General features: G+C 45.7%; 1 pseudogene; it reads left to right on the forward strand.

The window, feature by feature from the left end:
* The first annotated feature begins 17,318 nt into the window (after window positions 1-17,318).
* Window positions 17,319-17,670, forward strand: LOC113910506 (annotated as a pseudogene).
* The last annotated feature ends 7,483 nt before the right edge of the window (window positions 17,671-25,153 follow it).

The following is a 25,153-nucleotide window of genomic DNA, read 5'->3' on the forward strand; positions in this document are numbered from 1 at the left end:
CTCCCACATAATATTAATGGAAAGAAGGGGCGCCTGGGTGGCTCAGTCGTTAAGCGTCTGCCTTCGGCTCAGGTCATGATCCCAGGGTCCTGGGATCGAGCCCCACATCGGGCTCCCTGCTCGGCGGGAGGCCTGCTTCTCCCTCTCCCACTCCCCCTGCTTGGTTCCCTCTCTCCCTGTGTCTCTCTCTGTCAAATAAGTAAATAAAATCTTAAAAAAAAAATAAAATAAAAAACAAATTTGTAAAGTTGTACATTCAGCAAATTTTGACAAATGTATACAGTTGTATAATCATAACCTCAGTTAACATCCAGAACAGTTCCATCACCCCAAAAAGTCTCTTGTAGCCCTCTGCACAGTCAGGTCCTCCCACCCTTAGCCTCTGGCAACCACTGATCTGTTTTTTGTTTTGGTTTTTTTTAAAGATTTTATTTATTTATTCATGAGAGACAGACAGAGAGAGAGAGAGGCAGAGGGAGAAGCAGGCTCCCAAGGAGCAGGGAGCCCGATGCAGGACTTGATCCCAGGACCCTGGGATCATGACCTGAGCCGAAGGCAGACGCTTAACCATCTGAGCCACCCAGGCGCCCTGATCTGTTTTCTGTCTCATAATATTACCTTTTCCAGAATGTTGTATATGTGGAACCACATACTATGTAGCCTTTTGTACTGAACTTTTAAACAGTATCTACCTCTGCTTCCTTCTCTTCTTCCACTCACCTTCTCTACAAATTGCTTTATACGGACAAATCCCGACCAGCAGCTGTGGCTGCAGCTTCCCCACCCACCACTGGACCCTTTGGCAAACCCCAGCCCCTCAGGGTCCATGGGTCTAGGTATTTACCATCCTAGACATCTTTGTTCTCTGAAATGTTTGCTATTCTTTTTTTTTTTTTTAAGATCTTATTTATTTATTTGACAGAGAGAGACACAGCGAGAGAGGGAACACAAGCAGGGGGCGTGGGAGAGGGAGAAGCAGGCTTCCCGCAGAGCAGGGAGCCCAATGCGGGGCTCGATCCCAGGACCCTGGGATCATGACCTGAGCCGAAGGCAGATGCTTAACCGACTGAGCCACCCAGGCGCCCCTGTTTGCTATTCTTTTAAAGGTGGTTTGGTGTTTTTGTCTCTTGGGACACAGATCCCCCTCTTTAGATGCCTCCTCACAGTTTCCTCTCCTCCTCCTCCCCCTGGGTCCTCCCTGCCCGGCACCCCGGGTACCTGGGGAATCCATACACTCTGGCCTCACCTCTCTGACCTTCAAGCATCCCTCTTCTTGGCCTTCCTCCTCTCCTTAGCCTCCGTCCTTTGTCACCTTGCTTTCTGTGCCTGGGCTAGCTCATGACCCTCACAGCCACACACGCAGCCTGCTGCCCAAGAGCCTCCCAGCACCATTTGGTTCATTGGTTTGGGGTTTGTTGACAGTTGGGTTTTTCTCTCTTAGTGAGGAAGAAGCAAGAAACCTCAACACTGCAATTTCCTCCCCACCCCAGAGTGATGGTGACAAATTCTGAGTCTCCGGGGCAGGGACAGTGTCTCTCCGTGCCCTGTTGAGTGTTGCCTGCATCATGGTGAAGAAATAAGGAGGTGAAAGGCAAGGCGGGAGGGCACAGCATCGGTGCTTAGGGGTGGGACTCAATTTGTCTCAAGAGAGAAGACTTCAAAGGTGTTTCTCTTCCCGCCTGTGCCAGACATTTGCAAGCTAACTCTGCCTCACAGGAGCTACACACCCCCTCTTCGTTGGCCACAAGCTTTGCAAAGGGTCATGCCCTTTGAGCATCCTCCTGTGTCTCGAGCAGGAAGGGCACTTGCTGTGGGGGAGGAGGGCAGAAGTGTATGGCAAAGTGTAAGTGCCCAAATAGAGTGTGCTGTGGGACAGTTCTTCCCTGATGTCCCTGACACCATCACCTAACTCAGAGGCAGCCAGAGGGGAGTCCAGGCTATAGTCAAGCCTTTTGCTGAAACTGGTATTATCAAAGACCTCAGGCTTTAATCACTACTCCAGGAGACAGAAGGGGCAGGAAGGCAGGTTCTGTGTTCATTCAGCTACCTGCTCAGCTAAATGATTTGGAAACAAGCTCTTCAGTTAGACTGCCGGGTTCTAGTCCTGAGCTCCTTCACTGACTACCCTTGAGGCTGAGAGCAAGTTACCCAGTGCCTCAATTTCTCCACCTGCAAAATGAGAGGGGTCACTGGAACTGGGCTGCAATGGAGATGGAATGAGAGAATCCATATGCACCTGGCACATAAGAACGGCTCAGAAGATGGTAGCTGCTATGAGCATTATTATTTTTTCCAGTTAGGAACTAAGGATCCTGAAATCTCAAGCTATTCAAGGTGAAGTTAACAAGAAGAGAATCGCCAAGTCTCAGGGTGCAGAAACTTACTGACACCCTCAGTGAAATCGAACCCAGCTCCTCCAAGGCTGGCGGTGGAAGCGAAATTCTCACAGGGGTGGGGAAGGGTTGCAACCTTCCTCACCCACAGGGGCACCAGTGAGATGCAGGAGAAACCTCCAGGGAAAGGTGAATCTTGGGAGACAGAGCCAAGAAATCCCGCCATCCTTCCCATGGGGAGAATCTCCTGGCAGCCAGAGCCAACCTCGAAGGAAGCGGATTTGATTTTATTAAGGAAGTCAACACGTTTCCTTCCATCCAACGTGGACTCTGTGTTGTTTATATTATTGGTTTCCAGGATGTGAAATGTCATCCTAGGACAGAACCTGGAAAAAAATGGGCCAAATGCCTCTTTAGAGAGCTTCAGCCAACTATTGAAGAAAGTGGAGCCTGCCTTCCGGATACTTAACAACCAAACCATATGCCATTCAGAGAGCAACAGTAACAACTGAGGTAATAATAACAGTAAACTTTTTTTTTCTTTTTATCAATTGTGATAAAAAGGCTCAGAACAATCCTGTCAAGCTAGTAGTATTATTCCCATTTTATAGAACAGGAACCTGAGGCTTGATGAATTTAAATAGCCTGCTGAGATCACAACGACAGTAGATGACTGAGTGGATATGAACTGGCATCTATTTTTTGTTTTCTTTTGTTTTGTTTTTTTCCCCCTAGCTTTATTGGGATATAACTGACAAATAACACTGTGGACATTGAAGGTATACAATGTGATGACTTGATACACAGATCTATTGTGAAATGATTACCACAGTATGGTTAGCTAATGCCTTCATTACCTCACATAGTTACCTTTTGTGTGTGTGTCACTTAAGATCTTAGTCACTTAAGATCTCTCAGCAATTTTCAAAATACAGTATGGTACAGTGAACTGTACATTTGATCCATAAATTTGGGTCTGTTTGAATTCAGAGCCTAAGTTCTTACCAGTGTTCTGTCTCTTAGAGGACCTTTCAACCTAGTGAGAAAAGCATGTGTAAGATCTGCCTTCTGTCAACCATCTTTTGGTATTTATTTTCTCTTTAAATTTTGGGAAGTTTGGGGGCACCTGGGTGGCTCAGTCGTTAAGCGTCTGCCTTCAGCTCAGGTCATGGTCCCAGGGTCCTGGGATCGAGCCCCTCATCGGGCTCCCTGCTCCGCGGGAAGCCTGCTTCTCCCTCTCCCACTCTCCCTGCTTGTGTGCCCTCTCTCGCTGTGTCTCTCTCTGTCAAATAAATAAAATCTTTAAAAAAAAAATAAATAAATTTTGGGAAGTCTGAAGGCGCAGCCCCAAAGAAAGACCAAGTAGCTCATTTCTGCCCCCTAGAGGACATAACCTACCCTACTGAGAATAAAGACCGGAAGGCAGTGTTTAAAAAAGTGTGTTCAAAATCCCAACCTGAAGGTCCAGCCTGCAAGAAACAAATCTAAAAAGAACCCCCTTTAGTTTATGAAAGGTTGGTGATAAACAGGTTGGGGATTTTCTGGACCAGGAGTGAGAACACCCTATCAAGAGTGGGACCTGCAGTCAAGACTGGAGATTTCATTTTTAACACCGGCCCCCAGATGATTCTTATGCTCAGGCAAGTCTTTGGGAAACACAGATGCATATGATTCATTCATCCTACAAGGGTTGGAAGAATGCCTCCTATACAGCCCATTATGACTTCAGCATGGGGCAGACTCCAGGGGAGTTGAATATGGGTCCCTGCCTTCAGTCAATTACATCACCTCTCAGAGCTTTGGCTTCCTAATTTAGAAAATGGCCCATTTTGTAACTGGTATGGAAGCCAGGAGACCCAGGTTGTGCCTGCAGACAGGGTGTGCTTTACTTAATGTCCCTGACCTCAGTTTCCCTGTCTGTAAATGAGAGGGTGAATACTCATCAAATTTCCTTCCTGCTCCAAGATCTCTGCCAGACCTCAACCCCCTGTCAAGTGGCTACAGGGAAGCCTTGAGTGACCTGCTTAGGAGTTGGTCTCCACAAGGGCAGAGACCCGCATCCTGCCACACTGCTCACAGCTCTTCTAGAAGTAGCTGGGGTTTAGAGCTTTGCATGTCCCTGATGTTTGCATTCACAGCCACACTGTAGGATCCTTCTTTTCACTGCCGTGTGGCATGCAAAGTTGGGCTCCTGTTCACACAAAGATGCTGGGGCAAGGAAAGTTGATTTGGAAAAGGAAAGTTCTCTAGAATCCCAGGAAGAGGGCTTCTGGAATCAGACTGACCAGTCTTCAAATCCTAGCTCTGCTACTCATTAGCATTCTATATTTGGTTTACTCATCTGTAAAATGCGCAAAAGATAGTACCTATCTCATTGGGTTGTAGTGAAGATGAAATGAGATGATGCCATGAAAAGTGCTTATATTAATATTTTGGTACATAATGGGGATTCTGGAATGTCCCCTGACTGCCACAACTGGGAAATGGCAAGGCAGTTCATAATCAGTACTCCACACAGATATTTAGCACCCAACTAACTCCTTCAGGGAACTCCAACTTGACCTCTGTAATGATCTGAAATGCCAGTGTTCCCTCGCTCATGTTTAAAGGGCTTCCTGTGAAGCCAAGCCTTCCTCCCCACATTGCTCATGGTGAGTCTTTAGTGGGTCCTTGGGCTCACAGTGCCACTCCCAAGTCCTTGGAGAGTAGCACATCTGGGTTTGAGGCTGCAGGAAAAGAGATGCATGGGGGGCCCAGAGCAGGCCACGGCCTCGCTGATGTGCTTTACAGGAGCCAGCCCAACAAGCAAGACCTAGGAGGCCAACCTGGGCCCTGCTTCCCACTTGCGTTGTTTGCAGTTGAACAGTGAATAATTATTGCCCTTGCCTGTATAATATGCTCCTGCTTTTGACTAAAATGAAACAAAAATAAAATCCACAAAGACACCCAGGCACTGCAAGGTAGCAGCAAACAAGCATATGGGATTGGCAGGAAAGACTACTAATATCTAAAGAGCAAATTGCTTATTGACTGAAGAGAAAGGTCTTAATAAGAACTGGCCTTAGCCCAAAACACAGCTTCTGAGCCTGCACCATCTCACTCCAACCCAAGGGGACAGCAGCAGCTGGGGGCCTGTGGGGCTGACTCAGGGGGGATAGAGGAGCTCTGGCCTTACGATTGACAAAGGGTCCCACACTCTGGCTTTTGACATTATCTCCAAATGACAGGATTGGAAGAAGGTGACATTCAGGGTGGAGCTCTAAACCCGTGTTCCATCACTGTCTATAGAGCACTTCGTGTAATATATTTAAAACATGTCCTGGAATTATCTTGCAAAAGCACATTACCTTTACTTTAATTTTCTGTGGTAAAAGCATTAATCTGTCAAAGGTCAACATTTTAAATATACCACAGTTCTCAGTAATATTTCTGGGGGGATAGGTGCATTTTTTTCATATACTAGAGTTTTATTTTTTATTTATTTATTTTTAAAGTAAGCTCTACACCCAATGTGGGGCTTGAACTCATGACCCTGAGATTAAGAGTCACATGTTTGATTGAGCCAGCTAGGGGCCCCTATACTAGGAGTTTTAAAAAATGCATGTGGGGACACCTGGACGGCCCAGTTGATTAGCATCTGACTCTTGATTTTGGCTCAGGTCATGATCTCGGGGTTGTGAGATCGAGCTCTGCATTGGGCTCCTGGCTCAGTGGGGAGTCTGCTTAAGATTCTCTCTCTCTCCCGGGGCGCCTGGGCGGCTCAGTCATTAAGCGTCTGCCTTCGGCTCAGGTCATGATCCTAGGGTTCTGAGATCGAGTCCCTATATCAGGCTCCCTACTCGGCAGGGGACCTGCTTCTCCCTCTGCCTCTCCCCCTGCTCGTGTTCCCTCTCTCGCTGTCTCTCTGTCAGATAAATAAATAAAATCTTAAAAAAAAAAGATTCTCTCTCTCCCTCTCCTGCTGCCCCTCCCCCTGCTCATTTTCTCTTTCTCTCTCTGTCAAATAAATAAATAAATAACTCAAAAAAAAAAAATGCATGTAAACTGTGGGTCAGTCTTGAGCCCCAAGAGGCCCTGGCCAGGGCCTGGAGATGAGAGCAAAGACTTGGTGCGGCCCTAGTTGTAACTGTGTCTGCACTGCAAAAAATGGTTTCTCCCTTTTCCAAATTGGTTTTTCTTGGGATCTCTGTGCTTTCTGGACAAGAAGGGAGAACCTGGTGAAGGGTCGGTCCTCCCTTCTCATTCAGAGGAGATACAGCTGCAAGGACAAACCCTAAAAATGCCTCTTGTTCAGCCAAACTGACGGGGGCCCCTAAGTATATTCACACAGGGAGTGTCTGTCCCGCTGTCTACACCCATTCCACCAGGGTCTGAACTACAGGCATTGCTCATTTTTCTGGATTCATGACAGCTCTAAAGCATGGCCCCAGATAGCACCAACTTTTTCACCTCTTATGTAAACTTCCAAAGCCTACAGTAAAATACATCAAAATTCTAACTCGAGTATTTGCCACCTGTCCCTGTCCCTGTATGACTGAGACGATGTGCTTGGCCTCGGTATCTAGGATGCTTTGTTAATCTGACTTGTCTCCGAAATGAGTTTTAAGGAAATAGGGTGAAAGCCTCCCTCTCCAAATTTCCTCTCTAGAAGTTGATAAAAATGTCAGTGATGGACCATATCCAGCAAGAGTGCCGGCAGCCAACACACAATCTCGGATGAATCACAGCCACACCCTTTTCTCACACAGAGTGCCAACAGCCTAACTTTTGGAGCCCACTTTTCTCACACATAGCAGGAAAATCCAGAAAGGCCGAGAGGTGAACCAGAGAGCCCTGAGTTTGCATCTTTCTCAGGGATGAACTGTTCACTCAATAAACATATATATAAATGTTTTTTAAGGCAGTATTTTTAAAAATTGAGATACACTTCACATAACATAAAATTCACCACTTTGAAGTTCACGAGTCGATGTTTTTTAGTATATTTCCTATGTTATACAATCATCATCACTCTCTAATTCCAGAGCATTTCCGTCATGACAAGAAACCTCATAAGTCACTCTCCCTTACCTCCTCCCCCAGTCCCTAGCAACCACTGATCTACTTGGTGTCTTTATGATTTACCTATTCTGGACATTTCATAAAGTGAAATCATCCTCTATGCAGTCTTTTGCGTCTGGTTTCTCTCACTTAGCACCCTGTTTGCAAGGCTCCGTGTTATACCCACGTTGCAGTGTGTAACAGTGTATCGGTATGTCATTCCTTCTAATTGCTGAAACACATTCCTTTGGATGGATACACCACCTTTTATTCATCCATGCCTGAGTTGATGGACATTTGGGTTGTTTCAATTTTTTGGCTGTTATGAATGTTGTTATGAACATTCACGTACAAGCGTCTGTGTGGACAGATGTTTTCAATTCTCTTGGGTGTATACCTAGGAGTGGAATTGCTGGGTCATATGGCAACTGTATGTTTAACTGTTGGAGGAACTGCCCGACCATTTGCCCCACTCAGTATGTGTTAACTGAGCCCTGCCATGCTGCTGGGCTAGGAATCAACAGCCCCACAGTGAACAGACCTAGCCACCTGCCCCCATGGAGCATACAGTCCAGGAAAAGAAGGAGGCATTAAACAGATAATTAAAAAATAGATTTTTTTTAGCACACCTGAGGATTGAACAAGGTCACAGGACAAGAATACAGACACTCTTTTTTTTTTTTTTAATATTTTATTTATTTATTTATTTGAGAGAGAGAATGAGATAGAGAGAGCACATGAGAGGGGGGAGGATCAGAGGGAGAAGCAGACTCCCTGCCAAGCAGGGAGCCCGATGCGGGACTCGATCCCGGGACTCCAGGATCACGACCTGAGCCGAAGGCAGTCGCTTAACCAACTGAGCCACCCAGGCGCCCGAATACAGACACTCTTGAAACATCAAATCTGTGATACCAAAAAAAAAACAAACAAACAAACCCAAAAAACAAAACCACCTCTCAAAAAACAAAAATAAAGTTCTTGTAATTCAGCGGGTTCCTGAAAGTTCTCACCATCTGGGGGCAGAGAAACTCCACATAGGTGCTCTGGTAGCATCGGAAATGATTAACAGGGATATTTAGACTTGGAAATGTAAGCAGGGAACAGGTTACAAAGTTTCAGGATGATAATTCTTTTTTTTTTAAAGATTTTATTTATTTATCTGAGAGAAAGAATGAGAGAGAGAGAGAGAGCACATGAGAGAGGGGAGGGTCAGAGGGAGAAGCAGACTCCCTGCTGAGCAGGGAGCCCAATGCGGGACTCGATCCCAGGACTCCAGGATCATGACCTGAGCCGAAGGCAGTCGCTCAAACCGACTGAGCCACCCAGGCGCCCCCAGGATGATAATTCTTGATGTCTCCCTTCAAGAGGTTGAAGAAACTCTCACACTGGCTTCCTCCTCCTCAAGAGGGATTCAGGGCCACGCCTCCTTAAGGCCAAAGAGGAGGGACCACCTTCTTCACCGGCCCTCTGCCTTCCCGACTCAGCCCTCAGCAGTGTCCCCTTCCTGGCAACTATTCCCAACATTCACTTAAACAAAATCAATGCCCTACTTTTTAAAGGAGCAGTTAATTGTTCAGCCTCTTACAAGAAGAAGGGAAGCCCTGAAAATGTCAGCAATGAATTCCCAGTGGTGTCAAAGTTTGATTTGACCTCGGGAGGTTAAAGTCGCCATATTTCAAGAGGCATAATTTACAAAGTTTTATTCCTGTTGAATTAATCCAAAATATTTGTACTTTGGGGGCACCCAGGTGGCTCAGTCAGTTGAGCATCTGCCTTCGGCTCAGGTCATAATCTCAGGGTCCTGGGATCGAGTCCCCGCGTCAGGCTCCCTGCTCAGTGGGGAGTCTGCTTCTCCCTCTCCCTCTGCTCCTCTCCCCACTTGTGCTCTCTCTCTCTCAAATAAATAAACAAATCCTTAAAAAAATATTTGTACTTTGACCGAGGTCCTGGGCTCAGTGCTGTGGGAAGATACAAAAAAAAGCACAAGCATCTGCATCAGTCACTATGCTTAAGAAAGTGTGCGGAGAGAGAGAAGAGACTAAGATGGGATGCACACAGCACAGGTGAGTCCAGGAGTGCTGGAGCTGAACGATACACAGTGATGCAGGGAGGAAGAGAATTCCCCTCGGGCTAGGCTGGGAGCCCAAGGCTTGGGGAAGGTAGTGGGACAGGCAACACACAGGCTACCAGCAGGGGAGATGGCAGATGGTGGGGGCAAAGGCCCAGGGGTAGGAATTTAAAGGATATGTTAAGTCTGACAAAAAGGTTCCTGAATGAAGCTTCATTAAAAAAAAAAAAAAAAAAAAAAATGAGGCCTCTTTGAAGTTTCTAGTTTTTATCAGATAGTCCCAGTAAGATCTAAGATTTTTCTTTCATCCCTAAACAAAGAGAGGCCCAACTACTGGGGTACAGCGATCTGAAAGAGAACACTGGATAGCCCTTCAGCTTCTTGTTCCCATGCTTCACCCTCAGTGTGGACAATGCCCTAAAAACGTAGGGGCCCTCGATACCAATGACAATGGACACATGAGAAAAGACTCTTCCCTGATCCTGGCTGGTGCTGGATCCCTAAAGGAGCAGGGTGGGGCCTCCACTGGGGCTCTCTGGGATGGGTGGACAACCCCCCGCAACACACACACACACACAGTGGTCCTACCCCTCACATGTGGCATGGGGCTGTTTGCCTTCCATCCTCTGTTTTAACACTGGTTGTTTCATTTCTGTACTCCCCAGACTTTTTCCTTGTTGTCTCCATAGGAATCTTTGGAATTTCTCTCTTCCCTTCCTTCATAGCACCAGTTCTCAATAAGGGAGCTACTATTCTCCAGGAGGTGTTTTAGAATTTTGTGGAGGCTTTTTTTGGTTATCTCAATGCTGGGAGGGGCACTACTGGCTTTTAGTAGGGAGAAATCAGGAAGTCCTCCTGCAATGTGCTGGAGAGTTCTGCAGGAATCATCCTATAGACCACACGATGTTAGAATGTTCCATTCTATAGGGGACATTTCTATAGGTACACAGGTATAGAGACATTTCTATAGGTAAAACAATCTACTTACAGTGCTTTGAGCCTTGAAACCTAACTCCATTTTACACATGAACACAATGTATTTTTTACCTACTTTTATAAGCCCAGTTTAACTATCGACCCCCTCCCAGGAATGCAATTACCACGGAAACAGAGGGAAAATTGCACTTCCCTTTGTGTCGAATTTTACGGTATTCAGCATTTTGGAAAATCACACTACCTACAGCAACTCTACTAGTGTTTTTTGAGCTTCCCAGACAACACACCTGGGGCAGTCTGCATCTTTAGTGGTGTTGTGTGTGGGTGCAGGACGTCTGACTCCTCTGCTGTAACTTCTAGTGCAACCACACCCAAGAATTTACATTTTTGAAAGTAACATTTTAAGTTGGTGTCCTTTTCCCTTATATTAGAGTTAGATGTTTGAGACATTTGTATTTTCCAAAGATGCCACACCAATATATACCCCATTCCACGTGCTTTCCTTACAACATGACATTGATATTCCTCCCTCCACTGAGCTTGGAGCGGGGTGGGTGGGGCATGGCAGGTGAGGGGGTGGAATGCAATGTTCCTTCCCCTTGCACTTGGGTGGACCTTTGTAACTGCCTTGACCAATAGAATGTGGTAGAAGTAATGTTATGTGATGTCTGAAACTAGGTGTGATGGTTAATTTTGTGTGTCAACTTGGCTGAACCACCTTGCCCAGACATCTGGTCAAACATTATTCTTGATGTTTTTGTGAAAGTGTTTGTGGATGAGATTAACCTTTAAGACTGTAGACTTTGAGTAAAGGAGATTGCTCTCCATAATGTAGGTGAGCCTCACCCAATCAGTTGAAGACTCAAATAGAACAAAAGACTGAAAGGGGGAATTCTGTAGCCAGTGGCCTTCAGACTTGAACTGTAGCAATGGCTCTTTGAGTCTCCAGCCTGCTGGCTCACTTTGCAGATTTCGAACTTGCATTTAGGAATTACAGATTTGGGTATATATATATATATATATATATATATATATATATATATACCTTACTGGTTCTGTTTTTCTTAAGAACACTAATACGCTAGGTCATAAAAGTCAATACAGCCTCCACCTTGCTCTCTCCTTCCTTTGGGTACTTGCCTTGGAAAAAAAGCCACTATGTTGTGAGGAAGCCCAGGCAACATGGAGAAGCCATGTGTGGATGTTCCTGCCAACAGGCACCTAGCTGGTAACCAGGCTCAGTAACCAGTGAGTGAGTAAAGGAGTGAGTAAAGGAGCCTGTGAGAGACACCAGCCCCCAGCCTTCATCAACAACTGTAATCTGAAGCCCCAGACATCCCGGGGCAGAGCATAGCCATCCTCACTGTGTTTGGTCTGAATTACTAACCAATAGAAATCTTGAGATAATAAATGATTAAAGAATTTCACTTCAAGACTTAGTTCAAAATTTTTTTATTTAAATGGTTTGATACTTGAAAGATAGCGCCCCTAGGAGTGCCTGGGTGGCTCAGTCGTCCAACTCTTGATTTCCACTCAGGTCATGATCTCAGGGTCGTGAGATAGAGCCCCACGCTGGCTCCGCACTTGAGTGTGGTGCATACTTAAGATTCTCTCTCTCCCTTTCCCTCTGCCCCTCTCCACTCTCTCTCTCTCTCTAAAAGAAAGAAAGAAAGAAAGAAAGAAAGAAAGAAAGAAAGAAAGAAAGAAAGAGAAAGAAAGAAAGAAAAGAAAAGAAAAGAAAGAAAGAAAAAGAAAAGATAGGGTCCCTAAAGAGTGAAGATTAAAATGGTAATAAGGACTTTGCTATCAAACCTATGAAAATTGAGCACACCCTACCTAGTCTAGGGACACACCTGCCCTTGGTGACTTCCTGACCAGGTGCTTTAGGTGATAAAGCAGAGTAAGGCCCAAACCACACCCTCTAATATCTGGCCTGGAAAGATGCTACTTCCTGTCTCAGTGAGTTCCCACCCAGACCCTCAGGGGTCTGGCCTCCCACATGCACCTCCAGTCTGGGCCTGCCCACATTCCAGGGAAACCGAAGGCCAGCTTTGAGGAAGAAGCCGCTGACCAGGAGTTGACTAGCTGCTTTCCTGATCTTCTGAAAACCAGGGCATTTAGATGGATCACCTCTGGGTCCAGAGTCCTGCCCTCTGGAGGCCCAGAGGAAATTCAATCAAGCCCCAGGCTGTTCAGGAAGAGATAGAAGCTAGCCCCCCTCGCCACAAGAACAGGAAGCCCAGACTGGGAAGCAAGGGTTCCGCGCCTGAGCTTTCCTTCACACGGCAACACTTAACTTGGGAATCTGAATCTGGGCCAAAGAAAATCATTCTGACAGTGGCTGGTCCCAAAGACAACAATGCCCATGATGACGGTGACATGTTCTCAAAGCAGAACAGCAGAAGGGAGCCAGGGAGGGTCCCAGCCACGAAGCTGGCAAGCCCGTGTTGAGTACAATAGAAGTTCTTCATCCCCTTGAAAAGCATGCGGGCAATAAAGATAACCAGAGTTTATGCAGGGCCTGCCGTGTGCCCGGCACCAGGTTCAACTCTTTACAAACATGGTCTTATCACATTCTTAAAATATCCTCTCAAGTAGGTACAGTATTTGCTCCACTTTACAGATGAGGACACAGACTTGGCCTGCAACGCGAGTCAAGGTGTGCTGCATTTCAAAGCCTGCGCTCTGACCCCCTGTGCTGTTATCCTGACCCCCGCTTAACCCCTGAATGTGTACTCCCCAAGTACAAGACAAGCTCCTCCGTGACCACTGGACAACCATAACAATCAGGAAACTGACACTGCTTCAATAATACCATGTGATCCACAGCTCCCAGTCAGATTTCGCTGGTTGTCCTAATGACGCCACTTACAGGTCCAGCATCCAAACTGGGATCCCAGTTGCATTCAGTTGTCATGTCTTTTAGTCTACTCCAACCTAGAACAGTTCCTCAGACATGCCTCATCTTTCATGACCTTGACAGTTTTTGAAGAGCACAGGCCGGTTACACTATGTCACGCCCTCCAACTTGAGTTTGTCTGATGCTTCCTCGTGGTTTATACATTTGGGGCAGGAATACCACAAGAACGGTGCTGTGTTCTTTTCAGGGTATTGTATTAGGAGGCACATGACATCAATTTGCCCCATTCCTGATAAACACAGAGAGACTTTTAACCAAGGTCTTGGAGTCATATACTAAGAAAATAACTGTAAGAGCCTAGAATTCCCATGCCCGCCCCACCGCCCAGCTCCACAAATCCCATTTTGAGGGGCAGCCAGCTGGGCAGAGGCCAGACCCGGTCTAGAAGGGGAACAACAATATCGCTGGAAGGTGTTAGGACCGAACAGGCTATGTTTGTCCAGACTCGTCCTAGGGAAGGAACGGGAGTGGTAGGAAGGAGTTCTTCCCCAGCCATTTGGGGAGCAGGGAAAGACCCCACAGGGGCATTCTCAAACAACTGGAAGACCAAAGAGCTGGACTCAAAACACGAAGCTGCCTCAGGACAGGGAAGGAGAACACAAGGCAAGAAAAAATGAGCAGAAGGACAGAGGAAAAACAGGACACAACAGTATCATCACAAAGGCTCAAGGTATTTGTTTCATGTAACTGCCTAGGTGTTTAAAAAGTAAGCTTAAAACCCATATAAACCAAGCCTAAGGATATAAAACTTATGACCTCCACATCTTAAATAAAAGCCCACTTGAACTGAAACAAAACAATGGAAAAGAAATAAAAAGTAAGCTGATTTTGATGTATCTCTTAGTCCGTAGACTTGTAGCCAAATAACCTGTGCTGATAATCCCAGATCGTTGGGGAAATTCCTCCATCTTGCTGAGACTCACGTTTCTCATCTGTGAAATGAGGAGGAAGAGCACCTCACAGCATTGCCCCGAGGACTACATAAGACACCCCTCGTCATGTATTTGGGCAATCCTGACTGTGTGCCGACCGTGTAGCACCACGGTTCCTGGGCTGGGAATTCAGCAGAGGACACAAGAGCCCCCACGGAGCTGACATATGGGGGGGCACAGCCTACCAGAGTGTTCTGTAAGCTGTCACGCACTGCTGTCACGCCCTGGGCACATTGAAGGAGTCACTGCTATTCAAAGGTAATAGTGAGTGTGACCTAGCTATTGGGGAAATCAAGTCACAGAGGTGACGTAAACCACAGTAGTACCAAGCTGAGACACGAAGTCACTCCCAATTCTCTTCAGAGTCTGTTATCTGGGAAAGAAATGTGCCTATCTGAAAACCTATCATGGATGACGGGAGCAGAAAAACTCTGGAAGAATACTGACCAAACTTCTCGGTGGGGGGGGGGGGGGCGGGGAAGGATGAGAGACAAAGTGTTACTCAGCTGCAGCTGCGGAGTCAGGAGCAAACTGGGCGTCGTATGACCTGAGGAGTCTGGAGACCTGCTGAGTGAAAAGTTGCTCCCGGCACTAGGGCTTCGGCTTTCTCTTTGCCTTTCTTTCTCTGCCTCTTCCTAAAAATCCATGTCCTCCTCACATCTTCCCAAATCCACACAAACGCTAGTGCTCACGTTTTGGTCACTATGATTTCCAGTCAGATTTCATTATTAAGCAGCTACCTCTTTTCATTGTCTCACTTTATGGGGAGCCCATTTATACACAAAAAATAAAGTTTTTAACAGAAGCACAAAAAGCAACTCACTCTTTAAAAACCTTTGCTTTTTTGCAGAAAATTGATTGATTGATTTGAGAGAGAGAGAGAGAGAGCTCATGTGAGCAAGCCCGAGCTGGGGGGAGGAGCACAGGGAGAGGGAGAAGCAGACTCCCCGCTGAGCACCAAGCCCCCAGTGGGGCTCAATCCCAGGACCCCGAAATCATGACCTGAGCTGAAATCAAGAGTCAGACACTCAACCGAATGAGCCACCCAGGTGCCCCCCCAAAAATGTTTTTGTTGGGGAGCCTGCCTGGCTCAGTCAGTAGAGTACGTCACTCTTGACCTCAGGGTCATGAGTTTGAGCCCCATGTTGGGTGTGGAGCCTACTTAAAAAAAAATAAGTAAAAAAATAAGTTGTGGTGTTAATATATACATAAGACAATATTTATCCTTTCAGCCACTTATGAATGTACAGTTCAGTGGCACTAAATCCACCCCCAGGCATGGGTAGCCAGCATCACTATCTGTACCCAAAACGTCTTCATCATCTCCAACAGAAACTCTGTTCCTACTGAACAGAGGAACTCTGTTCCTTCTCCTGCCCCATCAGCCCCCAGAAACCTCTCTTCTACTTTCTGTCTCTGTGAACTGGCCTCTCCTCAGTAACTCACATGTGTGGAATCAGACACTATTTACCCTTCCATGTCGGGCTTATTTTCTGACATCGTATTTTCAAGATCTATCCAAGTTTCAGCATCTATCAAAATTTCATCCTTGTTTTGTGGCTGAATACTATTCCATTATATATACCTTGCTTATCCATTCGTCTGTTGATGGACATCATTTGGGTTGTTTGCACCTTTTGGCTACTGTGAATAAAACCACTATGAAAATGGGTGTGCAGGTTATCTGTTTGCGTCTCAGCTTTCAGTTCTTTGGGATACATCCCCCGAAATGGCGTTGCTGGGTCATAGGATAGTTCTATGGTAGTTTGAAGCAACTCACTTTTGAGGGTTTTTTAATGAATACGTTTATACCCTTACTTTGTTCCATAAAAGGATTTGAGATGTTTAGAAAACCACACATAATAAAGAGGGAGAAAGAGTTCAAAGAACTGTGGCAAAGGGAAGACTGGTTTGGAGCACCTGGGTGGCTCGGTCAGTTAAGCGTCTGCCTTGGTTGGGCTCAGGTCATGATCCCAGGGTCCTGGGATTGAGTCCCACACTGGGCTCCCTGCTCAGCCCAGTGCTTGCGCTCTCTCTCTCAAATAAATAAACACAAATCTTAAGAAAAAGGAGGGGGGGAACTGGTTAGTGCTTGGGCAGGGCGGATCTGCCCCTCAGACATATGCTCGTGTCTTCTTCCCTCCTGGGATGTGCTGCCACATTCAGAAGGCTGTTTCCTTGGCAGATGACCCGGCTGCCCCACATTGGCGGAGTTGCCTCTCCAAGCAGCACACTTCACAGGGGCTTCACTGTGTACCCGAACCAGGTAGAAATTGGCACCATAACCTGAACCACACCGTGTTTCTCCTGAATTCAGACCTAGGCCTGGGTGGGTCCTTTAAGGACCATCGAGGGCAACCCTCTCAACACCCAGATGAGGAAAGATGCAGATCAGTTAAGTGCCCCCAAGGGAAAAGGCAAAGGGTGCAAATAGCAGAACTGAAATTCAAAGCCCTATGTCCGGATGCCAGCCGAGAACCCTCCCTGCTGCTTCTCATTTCCATGACCCCGCTTTCCTTTGCTTCAGCTCTGCAAATTCTTCACTTATTTGGGAAATTATGATGTTCTTGTTCTTTTTAAACTTCTCCAAAAATTATGCAGTTTCAAAATTCTGAAGGCTAAAATGACTATGATGTGGTCCTAAATAAGGTGGACATTAACCGTGTACCCTGGGAGAGACGCCACAGATCCCATTGCTGAAGCATAAGCTGTGTTACTTATTTTATAAAATTTTCCATTAGCTGGTTCCTCAATAAGAGTGTTGCTTCCTGGTTTCCAGGGTGATTTTTTAAAAATCTCACTCAAACACTAATATCCAGATGAGAGTGGACACGAATCCCACATGCCAGAGCTTTGTGATGACCAGAGCTATACCTCGTGATGGACCCCACATCAGCCAAACATTCACCAAGCTCTGGGTGACAGCAGGCAGACGGGGGCGGGGGTGAAACTAAGGATCCTGCTTCATCTGGGCTTCCATTTCAATGCTAACATGAACTGCTTGGCTTTACTTGTGTTTATTGCTTGTTGTTGTTGTTGTTTTTTTCTGCCACTAATTTTTTAAAACTTTTTCTTGGCATTGTGGCGACATGAAGCTGCTCACGCACAACCTGCTGAGCTCGCATGTGTGGGGGTGGGGTGGGGTGGGGGCCCCATGGCTTCCCTCTGCGCCTCCAGGCCACCGAGGTCCGCATCAACCCCGTGGAGTTCAACCCTGACTTCATAGCACATATGATACCCAAGTTGCATCAGGTCAAGGTGCCCAAAGGGCCGATTGAAGGGTATGAGCATGATGAGAAATTCCTGAGGCAGATGCACCACGTGCTGCTGGAGGTGGGTGTGCTGGAGGGCACCTTGCAGTGCCCAGAGTCTGGACGTCTGTTCCCCATCAGTCACGGGATCTCCAACATGCTGCTGAGTGATGAGGAAACCGAGACTTAATCGTGCCAGGCGCTAGTTTTTCAGTCTGTAACCAGGAATGTTTTTGTTGATGTAAATCCTGTTTGCTAGGTCCGTCGTGTATCCCCAAACCTGGACCCAGTGACACACGAAACAGAGTGTTCTTGAGCTCGATTTCTTTTTCTCATTAAAGGTTCAAAACAAAACAAAACAAACCCCCCCCCAAAAAAAACCCACCTTTTTCTTTTAGAACAGCTTTAGGTTCAGAGCAAAATTAAGAGGAGGTATAGAGATCTCCAGTTACCCCTCCCCCACGCACACACTCCTGCAGAGCCTCCCGCATTATCAGCATCCCCTGCCAGAGTGACACACTTGTTACAAGTGACCAACCTACACTGACACATCATAGTCACCCAGAGCCCATAGTTTACTTTAGGGCTCACTCTCGGTGCTGTCCACTCTATGGGTTTAGACAAATGTGTAATGACACATATCCATCATTAGAGTATCATGCAGATATTATACTTTCACTGCCCTAAAAAATCCTTTGTGTGTTTCTTGATTTTTTTGGACATATTTCATCTTTCACTAAAACAATGCCCTCAGAAACACTGCAACTTCCTCTCTTCCCTCCGTGAGTCACCTTAAAGCACACTGGTGGTTTCAGGACTTCCTCAGTATTTTTCTAGATGTGTCTTATATAAATTTACAGGCTTTCCCTAGAAGAGGTCTAACAGATCTCCTCATGCAACTTCAGTGCAATTCCTCAAACCCTGTAGATGTGGCAGAGAGGGTGGTCGTGGACTCTAGCACAAGATTGCCCGGCTCCAAATCCTAGCTCTTGTTTTGTGCCATCCTGCAAGGTGCCTCATCTCCTTGTGCCTCATTTTCTCATCTGAAAAATGGGGATGATAGTAATATAACCTACCTCATTAGGTCACTATAAGAAGTAAGTGAGTTTATATATATATATACACACACACACACACACACACACACATATAAACATATATGTATATATACATATACACATAAATGTATATATATGTATATACATATACATATATATATAAACATATATATATATATGCCTTGGAGAAGTGTCTGGCACTTTAATAAATTATTGACAAACCTCTTGCCTACACAAGCCAGGCATCGCCAGGCTTTGGGGACATAATGATAAATAAAACACAGATCCTGCTTTCAAGAGGGTTATTCAGAGGAGAACACAGAAAATACACACATGGAAAAGCAACATCACATGTTCTTATCATGAACATTGTTTTAAAGATTTCATTTTTAAGTAATCTCTATACCCTACATGGGGCTCAAACTTACAACCCCAAGATCAAGAGTTGCATGCTCTACCAACTGAGTCAGCCAGGCACCCCATCATGAACATTTTTAAACAAGATAATACCATATCACTCTGTGTTCTATATGGAAACTTGTTGCTATAATATTACCACTGAATACCAGCATCTTCATTTAGAATTTGCTAAATGCCACCATCCATTAATTCACCAACATTTATCGAGCACCTACCATGTTGTAGGCACTATACTAGGCACCTAGGACATAAATGTGATATGGACTCAAATGTTGACATGTCATTCTCCCCAGGCTTCCCTCTTCCTCCACCTTCTATGCCCCACTCAAGAGTGTCTATGACTGCCTTCTTGGTTCCTGAGCTTCAAGGTAGAGGGGAGAACTCAGAATTGAGAGAGGTTGGCTTGATTTACATAATTGAAGTGGTGTGGGGGTGGACAGGAGAGATATACAGATTTGAGTAAGTTGGAAGAAGGGAGATTTTGGAGAGTAGCTGCTGTGATGAGTGTGACTTTGGGGACATAGACACATGATGAGGAACTTTAGAACTGCTGGGCACTCTACAGTGTAATTCCTTCTACCTAGCCTTGTCTAGAGACTTCAGTAAAGACTCCAAGCCTTTTGGATGTGAACCCGGTGCTTCTTTTGAATATAGTTCCATGCTGAGACTGGCTGTAGTAGCCAGCTTCCAAGAAGGCTCAGTGAGTCTTGCCTGCTGGAATTCATGTCCTTGTGTGGTCCCCTCCCACACTGAATAGGGACAAAAACTGTGTAACAATAGGATACTGCAGAAAGGAAAGAGTGGAACATCTGAGGCTATATCTTAAAAGACACTGCAGCTTCTACTTCATTCTATTGGATGGATCACTTGCTCTCAGGGAAGTCACCTGCCATGTTGTGAGGATCCTCAAGCAGTCCTGTGGTCAAGTCCATGTGGGAGAACCAAGGCCCCCCTCCAACAGCCAAGATACTCTGCCAGCCACGTGAGTGAGCCTTCTTAGAAGTGGATCCTACAGCCCTGGCCAACAGCTTGCTGCAACCTCACGAGAGATCCCCAAGCCACAACCACTCAACTGAGCCACTCCAAAATACCTGACCTGTGTCAGATAATAAACAGTCACTGTTATTTTTAAACCTCTAGGTTTTGGGGTAAATTACTGTGCAGCTAAACACTGGCTATGAGGTGGCTCATCTTTACTGAGGTACCCAAAGCTACCTGAGGTTCCCAGCCACCTCAACCCATAAACACAAAAGAGGACACAGCAAGAGTAATACTTGGATCTCACTTCTCTCACCTCTTCTGCTGAAGCAAGACCTGGACCTGAGATCTTCTGTAAATTAACTATTCCCCCTACTTCCTTAGGAAAATGACAAGTATGCTTGTGAACTGGGAGAAGAGGCATATGTCTCCTGTGTGTTTATGAATCTCCTGGGTGCGGTTTTCCTGTCTCTTGCGGGCATCGCTGATGGGTTCTGAGATAACACTGTTTCCTGCTGGCACCATGCTGCCACCAGGGGTCAGTGCCCCTGGCCAAGCACCAAAGTCTCCCACCAGGCATTGCTGCTACCTTCCAAGTATTGCTTCTGAGCAATTCACTGGACCAAAGTGAGGAGCTACTCTGTAATGGTGTGGCTGAAAGATGCTTCTCTCCTCTCCAATGCAGTGTCCTTACGCTATGGTTTTATTGAGAGTTTATGGAAATAATTTATTTTTACTCATAGCCCTCTCTCTCCTTAGGTCTCAGACATGTGTCCATATGTTGAGACTTCCACTGAGTGAGTGACCTGTATGTTGTTATCAGGATTTTTTTAAAAAGATTTTATTTATTTATTTGACAGAGACACAGCGAGAGCAGGAACACAAGCAGGGGGAATGGGAGAGGGAGAAGCGGGCTTCCTGCGGAGCAGGGAGCCTGATGCAAGTCTCGATTCCAGGACCCCGGGATCATGAACTGAGCCAAAGACAGATGCTTAACGACTAAGTCACCCAGGCACCCCTGTTATCAGGATTTTTAGTACCCTGTAGCGCCCCAGCCTTTGTTGCTGGGTCAGGCTCAACATGGTTGCAGGCAGCTCTAGGCTCACATCATGCCAGTTTGGCAACACTAAGGAAGAAAAGAATTTCCTGCTTTAGAAGACATAACTCCCAGGGAATGGCTCTGATTGGCTGGGCTTGGGTCTCATGCCCACCTCTTGGGCTCTAGACAGGGGAAGGCAGGGGACTGTGCTAGACAGCCCCACCAGGATTGCCCGGAGCTCTCCAAAGGAAGGAGGCATGCTCTCACCCTCAAAGCAGTAGGGAGGGAGGGGAAGGGATGGTGGCAGATTAAAACAACAACTTCCCGCTGTCCTTCAGTTTCTAGACCTGCCTAGGCATCCGAGTGTGACCTCCAGCATCGGACCCAGTGATCCCAGCCATTCAAGGTCATGGTCCCTAACTGAGGAGTTTGCTGTCTCCAGAGTGGGGTCCATCTATACCACTTTCTTTGACTCATTCCATGTGCTCCTTCCTCAGACTCTAGTTCAAGGGTGAGAGGTCATGACTTTTGCACCCTCTTTATCATATTCCTTCTAAACTTCCCTGAATGTTGCCCTTTGAGTTGCCTTTCCCTGCCATCCTGATATCTGCCTGTACTTGCCAAAAGTCATTCCCACATAACCAAATTTAAAAAAAATGCATAGATTTATAACCTCCTGTCTATTCTCCAGCTTTGAGTCCAGCTGTGAGAATTTTACGGCAAGACACTCAGGGGTCCATGTGTTACACCTTTACATAATGCAAGTATGGCAGCCTCCCTCCTTCCTACCTCATGATCCCATGTAACTTTGAGGTGAGTAATCAGACAATTGCTCTTTTTGTGACCAGAGGAATCTCTTCTGCTGACAGCCCCATGGGTTCTTCTTGCCACTGCCAATAGCCCTTGATGATTGTCTAGAAACTGACCCGTCCTCATTGGATGTAGCATTTCACCAGTGTCCTGGCAAAGTGCCTGACAGTGTTCTCTGCTCACAAACTGCCTTGCGCATCTTCCTTAGACTGCCAAGGAGGTGCGTCGGTCCTTTGTAGATGGATCAGGTGATTTGTCAAAGAGCAAGAAACCATGGGATGGGCAAAGATTCTAATTATACAGTGCTGTCATGCCCTCAAACAACACAAAGGAAAAGTGTCACTGTATTAATTTCCTAAACCTGTGATAACAAAAGTACCACAAACTGGGGGGCTTAGAACAACAGAAATATATTGTGTCCCAGTTCTGGAGGCTAGAAGTCCAAAATCAGGGTGTCAACAGGGCCATGCTCCCTTGAAAGCTCCAGGGAAGGATCTGTTCCAGGCCTCTGTCCTAGATGCTTGGCCTCTCGCAGCATAACTCCAATATTACCTCATGTTCGCCTTGTTTTCATGTTTCAAATCTCTCCATTTTATAAGGATACCAATCATATTGGGTCAGGGCTCTACTAATGATTGGGTGGGGTATTAACTTGATTACCTTTGTAAAGTCCCTATCTCCAAATAAGGTCATATTCGGAGGTCCTGGGGGTTAGGTCTCCATGTATCTCTTTTTTGGGGGGAGGGACAAAATTCAACCCATACCAGAGACCTAGGCCTTCAAAAGGAGGTTGTCCTGTGGGGTTCCTTTCTCTAAACTTCTTTCTCTGTACTCCAAATTCCCCTCTTCACAGGCAGCTGCCTTTTCTGTGTCCCCTGGTCCAGGGCTTCACCCTGCCATTGCAGAAGCTCTCTTCTGGGACCTTGCCATCTGCTAAGCCATTATGACCCTAGAGGGACAGGGTGGCCCCACAGTGGGGATCCCACTTCAGTTCAGTCTCCTTACCAGCCAGAGGCATGACAGATCACTCACCACTTTTCAAACAAACAAGCAAACAAAAAACTGGCAAGTCACTCCAAAATGAGCATTGGCTTTTCTTGGCAACCATACCATCCAATCTCCTATGAGGAAAAGAATCCCTTGGGGTTGGTTTATTTGTTTGGTGCATAGTTGAATTAATCATTCTCTGCAGTTCAGGGCAACCCACCATCAAGGGTCAGTACACTACCCATTCCTCACTTTCTCCTCTTGCTCTCTCCTCTTCCTCATCAGTGGTCTCTCCCAGTCCTGCCTCTTTCCCATAGGCACCCACTCTAGGGCTTGCTGTGAGTCCTAGAAGAGGCCTGGGTCCTTGTCAAGCACATAGGATTGTTTTAATTTGTTTTGTACTTTTAATTTTTATGAATGGTCTATTGCTCTAGATAGCATTGTGCTTCTTACTTTTATTACTCTATTGATGTTCCTCGTGTTAAGATGATTTTTCTCACCACTTGTGCAACATAAGCTTCAACATAATTGAGTTAAGGAACATTTGATTTCTTCTTGGGTCTGGCTTATGTTACAAGAGCCCTAAATGTAACTATAATTGACACTCTCCTCTACATCCCAGAGGGGTAGAACCAGATCCGATTAGACTGAATTCTCATTCCACATCTCCCTGCATACCACCTGTACAAAGGCAATGGGAAGTTCCCCGTGTCACCTCACATAGCCCAGACACAGACATATAAATGCAGTCTGATCCTATTCACTGATACCACGAGGATGCAAGCAGCCACATCCAGGATGTGGGGATTCCATAGGACAAATGACCTGGTTTCTTCAACAAATAAATGTCATTAAAAGAAGATGGGAGGGGTAGGGGTGCCTGGGTGGCTCAGTCGTTGAGCGTCTGCCTTCAGCTCGGGTCATGATTCCAGGGTCCTGGGATCGAGTCCCATGTCGGGCTCCCTGCTCGCAGGAAGCCTGCTTCTCCCTCTCCCACTCCCCCTGCTTGTGTTCCCTCTCTCGCTGTGTCTCTCTCTGTCAAATAAATAAAAATCTTAAAAAAATAATAATAAAAGAAGATGGGATGAGGGGTGGTAAAGGAGAAATGAAAATGGGTTAAGAGATACTTAAGAGACATATTAACCAAGTGCAACGTGTGAACCTTATTTAGATAATGATTTGAAAAAGCCAACTGTAAAAACACATTTTCAAGATAATGAAGGAATTTTCAACATAAATCAGGTATTAGACGAAATTGAGTTATTAGGTTTTTTAGGTACAATAATTCTATTATTAATATGGCTTTAGTAAAGCTCTTATTTTTAGATATTCATATTGAAGCATTTATAGATGATCTGATGTCTCGTATTTGCTCTATAATACTCTATTGTGGGGGTTGGCAAATTTTTTCTGTAAAAGGTTAGATAGCAATATTTTAGGCTTCCCAGGCCACATGATCTCAGTCATAACTACTCAGCCTTGCTGTGATGGGGAAACAGGTATAGATATTGCACGCATGAATAGGCAGGCTGTGTTCCAATGAAACTTTATTTTCAAAAACAGGAGACAAGTCGGATTTGGCTGATGGGGTCACGGTTTGCCAATTCCAGCTGAAGTGCAAAAAAAAAAAAAAAAAAGGAGAAGAGCAGAAACGTGAAAAAGACCGACAAAATGTTGATATTGTTGAAGTCAGATGACAGGAACATAGTGGTTCATTACACTATTTCTCTATTTTTGTGTATGTTGGAATATGTCCATAATAAAAAAAAAAAATCAAACGCACTGAAGAGGTCTTTTTGCAAAGAAAGAAAACTATTTGCCTTTGACTTTTGTCCTTATCTCCCACGCTTCCTCTACTTTTGCTTGTCTGTTTCTCAGATCTGTTTCACATACCCACTCACACACACACTTTTACTTTGATATGTTTTTTAATCGAAATGAATTTCAGGCAGCCCCGTAATGCTGAGGAATGCAGTGAAATCCTTATGGTGGGTTCTCATATTCTTTCCCAGGAGGCTCACAGGCCCATTTCCTTTCAGAGCTTTATACCCTTGGAAACACTTTTCCTAAAATGGAGATTCCAGGCCTCAGGGCTGAGGCCTACTAGCCTTTGGGAAGCATTGTTGTTTTCTTATTTCTCAGCAGGAAATAGGAATGTCCCAGGGAGGATTAGAACCTTACCCGACAGCTCTGGTGAAGGGCTGGGAACACTGACCGGAAGTTGGAATCTGGTCAGAACATCTGGGAGTTCAAAGAAAGAAATGCTAAGCTATTCATCAGGCTCTATAAATTCTCTTAAAAGTAGATGACTGTGAAACAGACAGAAGACAATGGAGCGTGTTGTCAGAGAAAAGGCATTACATACATCTCACTTGAAACTG

This window comes from Zalophus californianus, chromosome 6 (assembly GCF_009762305.2).
Source record: "Zalophus californianus isolate mZalCal1 chromosome 6, mZalCal1.pri.v2, whole genome shotgun sequence".
Taxonomy (NCBI): Eukaryota; Metazoa; Chordata; class Mammalia; order Carnivora; family Otariidae; genus Zalophus; species Zalophus californianus.